We start from the raw sequence: 12,810 nt of genomic DNA on the forward strand, positions 1-12,810 counted from the left end.
GAATACGTTCCGGTGTCAGGCGCCTACCCTCCTTGGATAGCAAGTGCCCAAGGTACGCCACTTGCTGTTCACAGAATTGCAACTTCGAAGGGGACACTTTGTGCCCCTTGTCAGCTAGGAAGTGTAAAGCAGTGAGTGATGCATTTTCACAGTCAGTTTCCGATCGTGCAGTGATGAGAATGTCATCAACATACTGTATCAGTGCTGTAGTGGTAGGCATATGAATACTGTCTAGTTGTCTTTTTAGTGCCTGGCTGTAGATGCTAGGACTTTCCGTGAAGCCCTGTGGTGCTCTTGTGAATCTGAAGCTGCGGCCTTTTAAACTGAAACCGAAAAGATATTGGCTGTCCGGATGAATTGGGATACTGAAAAATGCGTTCTTCAGATCGATAACTGTAAAGAACGTAGCCTTTGCATCAATGGCAGTCAATAATGAAGAAATGTCCGGGACCACAAGGTACTGTGGCACCACGCATTTGTTTAATTCTCGCAGGTCCACAACTAATCTATAGACAGGTGATGTATTGGGATCAGTTCTTTTAAGAATAGGAAGAACAGGTGAATTGCATATGTTTGAATCTGTCTCTACCACCACCCCTTGTGCGATTGATAGAGATCAGGGTGTGTATAATATTCCCACTACCACGGATAGAGTAAACTCACAGTTACACGCACATGCATACATCATACGCTAGGGCCCATTTCACTACACTAACATACGCTCAAATACTCTACCAGCAATAAACCTGTGGGAAGAAAACTCCTAATCACCCTGCATCTATATCGAGGTCGATAAGACCTGGTTTTTGTGACTGTCCTTAAACATAATCTATACAACATATACAGCAATAATCAAAAATGTAAACCCAATAATTGACAAGAAAGAATATCCAACACCATGTTTAAAATTATATTGCTTTATCTAAAATTAGTCAAAGGAAATCAATCAGAGTAAATCATTTTCTCATAGTTACCTATTCTAGCTAAATGTCAGAACGGGTCAGGACAAGTCTCTCGGTAAATGTCTCTCAAGACGAAGTCCCTTCAGCATCGATCCTCAGCAACGCAGATTCGGTACGCGGCAAAGGCAAAATGGCAAGTGGCAAAAAACCCTCTCTAGGCTAACATTTCTTATAGTGTCTAAAACAATGGAAAGATACATTGGAAACATAGAAAAAGCTGTAATGTCCGCCGGACCTGCTGAGCAGAGCGAGAAGGAAAGGATGTAACATCGCTACATTTGAAAATCTCCGCTCAGGAAAAGTTCACAAAATAAAGACTACGGAACAGGAACCAAGAAATAAAAAATGTATCTTGTTAGTTCTACTTCTCCTCGGCAATCGAGCCACAGTTCAGAGTTTTTCTCTAAGGCTCCTTTGTTTCCCAAGGCTGCCAAGGACATTTTCATTTCACTTGGAGATCTCCCAAAACTGCTGCTGTCCTCATGGAAAGTTTTCAAACAAGCAGGCAAGGACCATGGTCAGTTAGCTTCAGGACCATTTCCAGCAGGGGTCTCCCTCGTCACAGTTTTCATATTATAAATCACAGCCAGGCTTACAAATCGGCCATCTTTTCTAGGCCATCATAGGCCTCAATAGACCATCTTAATTAAAGAGACAAAAACAATCGTTACTACAGCATAGTGATTAAACAGTGTTAACCCCACTAATACCCTTATGTGTATGTATTTATCTAGCTCTTGCAACATAAAAAAGCATTAATTCGGAAAGCGTTTTGTGCTCAAAAATAAACAGCACATAGCAACGTTTAAACATGAAAACACGCATATTATAATTAATCAGCACGTTTATGCGTACCCTCGTGTAACTCTCTCTCTTGTTAAGACAAACGGATTGATTAATATAAACACACTTGCACAAGACAAATAATTAATTATTAATTATTAATAAATTAGTACAACGAATAGACATGCCAGAGCTTCAAAAGCCACTGAATTTTCAAACTGAAAACTCCGCTCCAGCAATCCCCCCTTTGGTGATTTTATCACCAAATAAACCCAAAAAAAAAAAAAAATTTGTGAAAATTTAGTCCCATTTTAGGAGAAATCGGAAATGTCTTTTTCTCCTCATACATCATTACACACCAGTCACTCTTTCATCATCCCTCTTTGTCTCTAAATAAACACTCTCCCTCAATTCTTCTTATTCAATTTCTTGCGGTTCTCTTTTCAACCTCTTGTTTTTCTTTTCTTTATCCAATTTCTTTTTCCCTCCCCTGTTTTTACAACACACACACACTAATCTCAGTATCAATAAAGCAACAATTATACAAGTTAAAGGGAACAATATTCTACCTATAATAGTACTACCTATTTTTGCAATAAAATCCTTAACAGCTATCATTTTATTAGCTATTTTAGTCCATAAACTCTCAGCTTCAAATGGTACTAATTCTTCATGCAAATCAGTAATATTTTTGATATAGACCTTCAGGTCTTTACTTTCGTCTGGAATGTAAGTGCAACAATGTTGAACTTTCAGCATTCCACAGACTCCACCCTCCTTGGCCAATAGAATATCAAGGGCAAGTCGATTTTGCATAGACATGGCACGTACGGCACTTAATTCCGTATTCACCAAAAGAAACCCTCCTGCGGTATTTGTCGATAAGCGATCAACCACTGTGGACAGTTTCCGAATTCCATAAGCATTTAAAGAAATTCCCACTGCTGGAATCAAAACCCCAAAAATGTCACCTACAATTTCAGACCAAGTTTCTCTCTTAAAACGCATTAGTAAGTTAATATCTTCTACATCTCTTATCTTATCTATATGAAAAATTTTCGGGAAAACCAGGCCCACATAACACGTGCCATACCAATGGTCAGGCAACTTGTAATAAGCCTTGTTCCCACAAACATAGTACACTCCTGGAAAAATTGTATCTCCTCCACCTCTGAAACCCCAACCTGTTGCAATGAAGTATGTATCATGGCACTCACTAGTCCCAACAAAATATGTATCATATTGGGATTTCCTTCTCGTAATACAAAGTTTACCCTTTTGCGACGCATCTAGAGCTAAAGTTGGACTAGCCCCATTTTTCAACTCTTTTCCCATCTCAATGTCCCAAATTGTCTCACTCACTTTATATTTTCCCGCTTTCTCATGCATGTTCAATCTCCTTTCCTCTACCATATCCAGGAAAGCTTTCTCTTCTCCTTTCAGACTGCAAGTTAAATTATTCTTAAAAATGTAATCTAATGTTAATCCTTTTTCTTCAATAAAAATCTCACCAAAAGTGTTAGCTTCTTTAGCTGGATTCAGCTCTTTGTTCATTGGCAAATGTCCAAAAATACTATCTCTGTTAGACATCTTATAATCTACTTTCCCTAACAAATAAAAAACACTACTTAAAATACTACAAGAAATACCATATGTAGCTGGTAAATGGTGATAAGTAACACCCTCTGAAACGGATGCAGGTAATTGCATACAAACGTAGCAATCCCTCACTTCCATTGTTTTCACATATTCATATAACAATTTTGAAAAAACATTACTAGAAAAATTATTAATTGACCTATCTTTATGTATGTAAGTATTACTTATTCTAATCGGAACTACTTTTTGTGAATTCTTCTCTATATTTGTCACATTTTCTGTATGCATCTCAAATTCAACTTTAAAAGTAACTAACAAAATTAAAACACCCCATAGAAGCATTAATAATCCAGTACAGCAGCAGCACATCCTACACCACCTCTTAAAGAAGGCACATCTATTCTGATTATTCTCTATGTTAGCCATTTTACTATTTTGCTTTAACCTCTACTACTCCACTACTGAAATAGGAACTTTCAAATTCTTCAACGATTGTTTCAAACTCTTTTCTCCTCCAGTTTCTCCAAAAGATCTTCTCGTTCACTCAATCCAAGTGAATCTTTCTTTTATTCAGTTTGGATACTTGTCATTCTTCACTTCAATTTCTTCAACATCAAATTGTATTAGATCTCCAACATCAAAATCCTCAGTATCTGACTCTTCTCCAATATCAGTCAAGAGTACTCTCAGGATTTCACCAGTATCTTCCTCAACCACTTCTCTCAAGATCTCTTCCGGATTACCTCGAGTCACTGTTTCTTCTTTTCCTTCTTCAGACAGTGCCACATAAGACCATTCCGGTGATCTGTACTTTTGGTTGGGTCTTCTTACTCTTTTTATTTCTACTGGTTCTTTTGATTCCTTTGATTCTTCTCCTTCAGCTTTTGAACTTTGACTCGATACTTCATTCACTTGTTCAGCTTTCGATGTGTTTGCTCTTATTATTCTGTATCTCAGCCTCTTAACTCTGTTGTTAGGCCAACGATCTCCTTTTATCACCTTTTTTGGCTTTATTTCTTTATTGCTTCTTTCTCCAATCCAAGTTCTCTTTCTCAGAACTCGACCCTCTGTTTGTTCATTCTCATCATCCAATTCTGTCTCAAGTGCCTTCTGTTTTCGTTTTATAGCAGTTTTCTTTTTCTCCACAGATTTCTTCACCACTATTTGAGACTTCCCTACTCCTGTCCCTCCTCGGGTCTCCGACACGCAATCTTCTTGCTGTCTACTTGTCCCTTCACCTAGCTCGTCATGAATGTTCCCTACACCTCCTCGGGGGTCTTCCGCAATCTGTCCCTCTCTATCTTCTTCTGACCCTACTTCTTCAAGTATAATCTCAAGTGGTTCTTCAATCTCCTCCTCTTCTGATTCAGGAGAAGTCTCTGTGTTATTTCTCTTTTCTTTTCTTTTTCCTTCACTGCTGTTTGAAACTTCAGGCTCTCTTACAGAATCTGATCTTCTCTCTGATACTCGCAGTGATTCATTCGAAGCTTTTTCTGCTTCTTTCCTCACTGATTCTGTATCTTCATCATCACTGGAATCTGACTCTTCAAAATACTCTTTACCAGTCCCTTCTTTTGGGTTTGGAACTCTCAGAGTATGACTTGCATGTACCCAGTGCTTCACTCCAGCACACTTTACTGCAGTCGTCGTAGTCAGAATAACTTGTCTCGGCCTTCCCCACCTTGGAATCAAGCAATTTCTTCTTCTGTGTACCTTAATCCTCACCCAGTCTCCTGGACTCAGATCATGGGCTTGCTTCTTCTCAAGTGTGGTAGCTTCTTCTCCAACCTGGTGAAACACAGAATGAACTGCGTCAGCCAGGCCTTTACAGTAATCCAAAATCATGTCATCAGTTATTGTCACCAATTTATTGACAGGCACGAATGCATGGCGCATTGCACGTCCCATGATTATTTCGTGCGGACTCAAACCAGTAGTTCTATCTGGAGTAGATCTCATAGTCATCCGAACTAGAGGTAAAACGTCTGGCCATTTCATGCCAGTGGCTAAGCACATTTTTCCAATCCTATTCTTGATTGTGCCATTAATCTGCTCAACCACACCAGAAGCCTCTGGTCGGTATGCACAATGTAGCTTCTGCTGTATTTTCAATGCTTCACAAATCAAACCCATAAGCTCATTTTGAAAGTGTCCTCCTCTATCAGACTCAACTGTTACTGGAAACCCGTACCTAGGAATCAACTCCCTTAACAGTAACTTTGCCACTGTTAATCCATCATTTCTTCTAGTCGGGTAAGCTTCCACCCACCTTGAAAACAAACAGACTACCACTAGAACATACCTCAGTCTGTTTACTTGGGGCATTTCAATGAAATCAATCTGCATTCTTGTAAAAGGACCTCCTTCTCTGCCTATTGTCCCCAGACTCACCACTGTCTTTTTTCCAGTGTTAAATTGCTGACAAACTAAACACCTTTGACAGATGCTTTCTGCAATTGTCCTGAACTTTGCATTGTACCAGGTCTGCTTGAACGACCTAACCATCGCATCCCTCCCCAAATGTCCCTGGCCATGATACATCCTTGCCATTGACGACAAGATGGAGTTGGGCATTACTGGTCTGCCATCTCTGTAGACCCAAACATGGTCTGTTTCTCTTGGAGCACATCCTGCCTTAATCCAATCTTTTTTCTCTTCCTCACCTGCCTCATCTTGCAACTGTTTCACTTCATCCCATGTCTCTAAGACATTAGTAAACATCACAGAGAGTAAAGACATTTCCCCCTCTCTGTCCCGATTGATGGACTGATTTGTCTTGGCACAGTATTGCGCAACATCGTTGGCATAACGGTTTCCGACCGTTATAAAATCCTCCCCTTGTCCATGGGCAGCACATTTTACAACTGCTAACTCCTTAGGCAGCTGTATCGCCTCAAGCAATTTACCAATCATTTCAGCATTCTTTATCGGAGTTCCACCCGATGTCAAGAAACCTCTTTGTAGCCAAAGCTGGCCAAAGTCATGCACCACTCCAAATCCATACTGACTATCAGTCATTACAGTTGTCCTCAAATCTTTCCCAATTTCGCAAGCTTTTGTCAATGCCACCAATTCAGCAACTTGCGCAGATTTCACTCCTTTCAATGGTGATGCTTCCATGACCTCTGAAACTTTGCATACCGCATATGCTGCGCATAGCACACCATTATCATTTCTCAGGCATGATCCATCCACAAACAACACATGATCACTCTCATCCAAGGGTAAATCCCTTATGTCTGGTCTCGGTTTTGTACAGTAATCAAGCACATCCAAACAATCATGATCATCTTCCATCTTCACACCCACATTTTCAATATCTGGCAAAAGTGTCGCTGGATTCACATTTACACATCTCTCAAGAGTCACATTTGATGCTCCCAGAATCACTTTTTCATATTTAGTCAACCGACTATGTGACATGTACTGAGTTCTGCTTCTTGTCAAAAGAATTGCCACATTGTGAGGTACGAATACCCTTACAGGATATCCCATTATGATTCCCTCACTCTGTTCCAGGCTTCTGCATGTTGCTGCCACAGATTTCAGACAACCTGGTAAACCCACAGCTACAGGGTCAGGTGTCGATGAGAAGTACGCAATAGGCCTTCTCAGTAATCCATGCTTCTGAATTAACACTGAAAGTGCACATCCATTCCTCTCACTGCAGTACAACTCAAATTCTTTCTCATAGTCAGGCATACCCAAGGCTGGAGCCTCACACATTTTATTTTTGAGCTCTTCAAATGCTGCCATTTGTTCTGCATCTAGATCCAATGGATCTGTCATTTCACTTTTTGTCAGTCTAATCAATGGCTTTGCTATCAGCGAAAAATTAACTATCCACTGACGACAATAACCCACCATACCCAGGAACATTCTCACTTCTCTCTGGGTTTTTGGAGCTTTCATTTCTCTGATTATTCTGATCCTGTCATCAGTCACTTTTCTCAGACCCTTTTCAATATTGTGTCCAAGATAATGCACCTCTTTCCTGCAAAATTGCAATTTGGCTGGAGATACCTTTAACCCTCCATCTGCCAGATGATTCAGTAAAGCTATGGTATCTACTTCACAAGTTTCACGTGTCTTTGATGCCACCAGTAGGTCATCAATATACTGCACTAGCACTGAACTCTCGGGCATGATCAAACTTTCCAACGATTTCTTCAATAACTGATTGAATATCGAAGGACTCTCCGTATACCCCTGTGGGATACGACACCATGCTAAAATACGCTGGCCAAACCTAAATGCAAAAATCGGCTGGCTATCATGATGCAATGGAATTGAAAAGAACGCATGACACAAATCAATCACTGTATACCACTCAGCATCATGTGGAATTTGATACAGGATCACTGATGGATTTGGCACAATAGGACAACATGCCACCACAATTTGATTAACTTTTCTCAAATCCTGTACGATCCTAAATTTCCCATTGGGCTTTTTTAGTCCCATTATCGGTGAATTACACGGACTACTCAGTAGTTCTCTCGGGACTCCTTGCTGAATCATTTTCTCAATTATAGGAGTTATTCCTTCAATTATTTCTGGTGTCATTTTGTACTGAGGAATGTTAGGATATGTGATTCCCTCTTTCACTGCAATTTTCACTGGATCTACATTATTCATCAATCCCACGTCCTCTCCAGTAAAATCCCAAACTGCCCTTTTCACTGTGTCTCTTAGTTCTCGAGGCAAATCCTCCGGATCAAACACAGCAAATGCACCAATTAACTCACTTTCTCTATTCTCTAGAGTCACTCGGTACAAAACATCCTCATCTGGTGTCTCAAAAGCTATTCCATCCGGTGTACAAAAAATTGTACAGTTCATTTTGCATAACAAGTCCCTACCTAACAAGTTCACTGGACTCGTGTCACAGACGATAAATCTGTGCATGTCTGAAAATTTCCCTATCTGTACTCTCACTGGTTCAGTAAGACGTGTTCTGATTTGTGTATTGGCTACACCAACTACTTGGATTGCTTCATCCGAGAGAGGAAGATTTCTAACATCTGTTGACCTGACAGTTGATCTTGTCGCACCTGTGTCTACCAAAAAAGTAACACTCTCCTCATTTATTTTCCCATCCACAAATGGTCCTGCCTGGTCTATTTCTAGAGTTGCACCAAGTATGCACTCTTCCTCCTCTCTTCGGCACCGTCAATAATCACCCTCAGAGTCACTCCCCTCACTCTTTAACAAGTACTGTTGTACTTTGTTAGAACGTCTTGGTTTGTTTACCTGCTCATCATTGTAGAATCCTGAATCCTGATTATACTTTTGTAACCCTCTATTCTGCGGCAAGGGCGGTTTTGGCTCTTGACTCTGCTGTCTCACAACTTTCTGTTGTTGCTGCTGTTGATTATTTCCTTCGTTCTGCACCTGTTGATTTAAGGGTTTATTTTCATTACTTACTAATGGTGGATTAGGACATTCCGATCTCCAATGCCCCAATTGGCCACAGTTGTGACAAGGAAACTTTTTTTTCGCTTCCTCAAGACTTCCCTTTCCTTTCCCTGTATATCTAGGTCTATTCCCTGCATTGTTTCCTGGATTATTCGCTTGTTCCACTAACTGTGCTTCCTGTCTTTCCGCAACTTTCACTTGTGCCCACATTGCTTTCTCTTTCAGCTTTCTTTGTTTTGCTTCAATTTCATCACTGAAGTATTTTGCATGCCTCAGGATCTCATCTACTTTCTTACTCTGCCAATCCACTGTGTGCTCACGAATTCTCTCACCAATTTCAGGTCTAAGGCCATATACAAATCTGTATACAAAATGACTCAAATCTTTGTCACCCAGGTGTTCATCTCCACTGAATTGTTTAAATGCCAGTATCAGCCTCTCGTAAAAAGCATGAACTGATTCTTTCGCTTCCTGTTGTGTTCGATCTATTTTAACCCAGTCTGTCTCTTTTGCAGGTACTTTACTCTTCAGGTATACCATCACCTGATCATATTTTCTCATTACCTCTGGATCTGGTGCCCCTGTTCTTGGATCTCTTGGATATTCCTCAGTAGGCCAACTCACAACTATTTTACACTCAGTCCACAAGTCTGCTGGAACAATTATATCAAACAGACTATTCAGGTCAACCCACAGCACTTTTGACAATTTCACAAACCTATCTACCTGCCTATACCACTCGACGGGCTTTTCTCTCAATCGAGGGAAATCATTCGTAAATGATAAAATATCCTGTCTAGTCCATGGAACATGTACATATCCTCCTCCAGGTATTTCTCTCATAGGATAATTATCCACTGGTTTCTCTTTTTCTCTCACTGGAAATGCTGAATAAGTTGTTCTATCTTCAGATTCCTCTCTTTTCTTATACCACCTATTCTTCCACTTTTCTACATCACCCCATCTTCGCAATAATGCTACCATTTCCTTAATCTGTCCTGTTCTACCAGTAGCATTCAAATTTTCTATATCCTTCTCCGTAAAATCCATCCTGTAGGTTTTTTGTAAAGCCTTCACTTTATCAATGTCAACTCCCTGTTCATTTGCTATCGCTCTTAGCCTGTCATGTGTATTCCTTGCTCTCCAGGTGATGTTTTTACACATGAACATTAGCTCACCATCATGATGACTCTTCAAAATTTCTGTTGGAACTGTTCCTGTAACAAGCTCTTCTAATTCTACCCGTAACTTAACCACATCAATTGCTTGTGAGTCTTTATCCTTTTTCTGAAGAACCTTCATCCAATCATTCAAATCATCAACCGTTATTTCAGCAGTTTTTCTCACTGGAACCACTCTCTTTTGCGGTTCTAAAATCGGCATCCCTGAACAACTAGGTTCACTAGCATCCAGTATTTCATTACATATGTCATGTCTGGATCGTCTCAGGTCACTTCTTTCTGTTCTTTTACTTGAATCTCCTGAAGGACCAACTGAATTTGTCAAATTATTCCCAACATATGGAACCACCAGTCCATTTTCACCTGTCCTCTGTTTATCAAACACAGGAATAACCGGACCTATAGTTACAGGCACCGTAACAGCTTCCAGATTCTTCGTTAACTCCCTAATTTTCTCAGTCAGCTCTGTTGTGGTTCTGGCTAATTGTCTGGTATTTTCATCACTACTTCGATTCTCTCTCTCCCTGAAAGAATTATTACCTCTAGATTCAGGTGTCACTTTTTCTGTCTCAATAATACAAACTGTATCTTTTATCGGAGAAACAACTGGTGTACTCTCATCTGGTTCTGGTCTATATGGAGGTGGTCTCTTGTAAATCATGTCATTCAAGACCTCATCATATTCTCCATATCTTCTCATTTCTGACTCAGGAACCCTTTCTGCTCCTCCTTCAACTGTCCTCATCGGATATAATCCCTCTGACATACTAGCATCTCACCACCTTTTCATTCGATCATGATGAGTCTCACGATCATGTCTCCTCCCAAACATATACCTATAGTACCCTCCAGACCTCTGTTTTTCTCGCTCATGAACTTCTTCTTCCCATTCCACTAAAGCCTCAAACTGTGTAGGTCTTGGTTTCGGGTCTAGACATAACATCTTTTCCCGTAAATTTCTCAACACGGCCAGATTAAATGAACCATGTTCTGGAAATGCTAGAACACCATCTTCTTTAGTGTACCTAACCCAATTCTCCAACCATATACAGGTATGAAACCCATATTTCGCAGCCATGAAGGATGCAGGTGTTTTCGTTGGAGGTAGCAACTCACCCTCTCTTGTCTTAACATCTTTATCCTTGTTAAACCACTTTTTAATTTTTCCAAAGAACGTTTTCTTCTTTTTCTCTTCTTGGTAATACATTTTAGCGCTTACCAAAACTCTCTACTCTTTCTCGTATTATAAATATACAATACAAATTTTCAACCAATAACAGCGCGACTCACACTAACGCACCAATCCTGGAGCGCCTACGTCACTAAATAGCTCTTCCAATCCTTGCGCGACTCACACTAACGCACCAATCCTAGCGCGAACCCTATTCTGATCCACTATCCAATCAGAGCGCAGTCTTTCTGACGTCAACAGTCGCTGCAGTCGCTTGTCTCCTGTCTTCTGTTACTCGTCTACCCCTCCTTTACAAATCTCTCAGTAGACTTCGTGTCAAAATTTCTACAAAATCTATTAGTTACAACATAAAAACATCTCCATTGTCTGCTTCGCTAACCACAGAACAGTAAAGAGTGTCTATTTCTCAAGAGTCAACAAACTTTCATACATCTCCTAACCGTTTCCTCTAGGACTTGTCCAAAGAGTCTTACAGTCAATAAATGTATATGCATCCACGCACATTCATACAAGAAAATATAGTACATGCACACAGAATCCTGCTTCCCGAGAACAGCGCACAATCTGTCCCACTACAGAATTATAACATACATCAACTAAGCAAGCTTTCTTTGCCCAGTTCTTCAAACAAGCTCAGAGAATACCTATTACTCCTCCCGCAATAAGCTTTAACGGAAATCCTTACGGATCCTTGGGACTTAAGACCAGAGTTTCACAGATAACCTTCACTATCATACACACTCCTTATATACTAGAAATATATTCTAATAGTAACATACGACAATGTCACTGATTCCGAACCCAGACAATGTGACGCGCAACTTCAATTGTCACACGTTATTCCTCACAATTCCGTCTTTCCCGAGAGCAGCATATACTTCCCTCTGCCCTACTACGAAACTGCTACCAGCTTCCAAGTTCCAGAAGCACTACATATAACTCAACATTACGACTCCAACATATAGTATTAGTACATATACCAACATGAACCAATAATCAATAATCAATAAACTAATGTACAAGCAATCTTATCAGATCAAGACAATCATCAAAAACCATCCTACTCTGCTACCAGGAAATTGATAGAGATCAGGGTGTGTATAATATTCCCACTACCACGGATAGAGTAATCTCACAGTTACACGCACATGCATACATCATACGCTAGGGCCCATTTCACTACACTAACATACGCTCAAATACTCTACCAGCAATAAACCTGTGGGAAGAAAACTCCTAATCACCCTGCATCTATATCGAGGTCGATAAGACCTGGTTTTTGTGACTGTCCTTAAACATAATCTATACAACATATACAGCAATAATCAAAAATGTAAACCCAATAATTGACAAGAAAGAATATCCAACACCATGTTTAAAATTATATTGCTTTATCTAAAATTAGTCAAAGGAAATCAATCAGAGTAAATCATTTTCTCATAGTTACCTATTCTAGCTAAATGTCAGAACGGGTCAGGACAAGTCTCTCGGTAAATGTCTCTCAAGACGAAGTCCCTTCAGCATCGATCCTCAGCAACGCAGATTCGGTACGCGGCAAAGGCAAAATGGCAAGTGGCAAAAAACCCTCTCTAGGCTAACATTTCTTATAGTGTCTAAAACAATGGAAAGATACATTGGAAACATAGAAAAAGCTGTAATGTCCGCCGGACCTGCT

Source organism: Triturus cristatus, chromosome 1_2 (assembly GCF_964204655.1).
Source record: "Triturus cristatus chromosome 1_2, aTriCri1.1, whole genome shotgun sequence".
NCBI classification, from domain to species: Eukaryota; Metazoa; Chordata; class Amphibia; order Caudata; family Salamandridae; genus Triturus; species Triturus cristatus.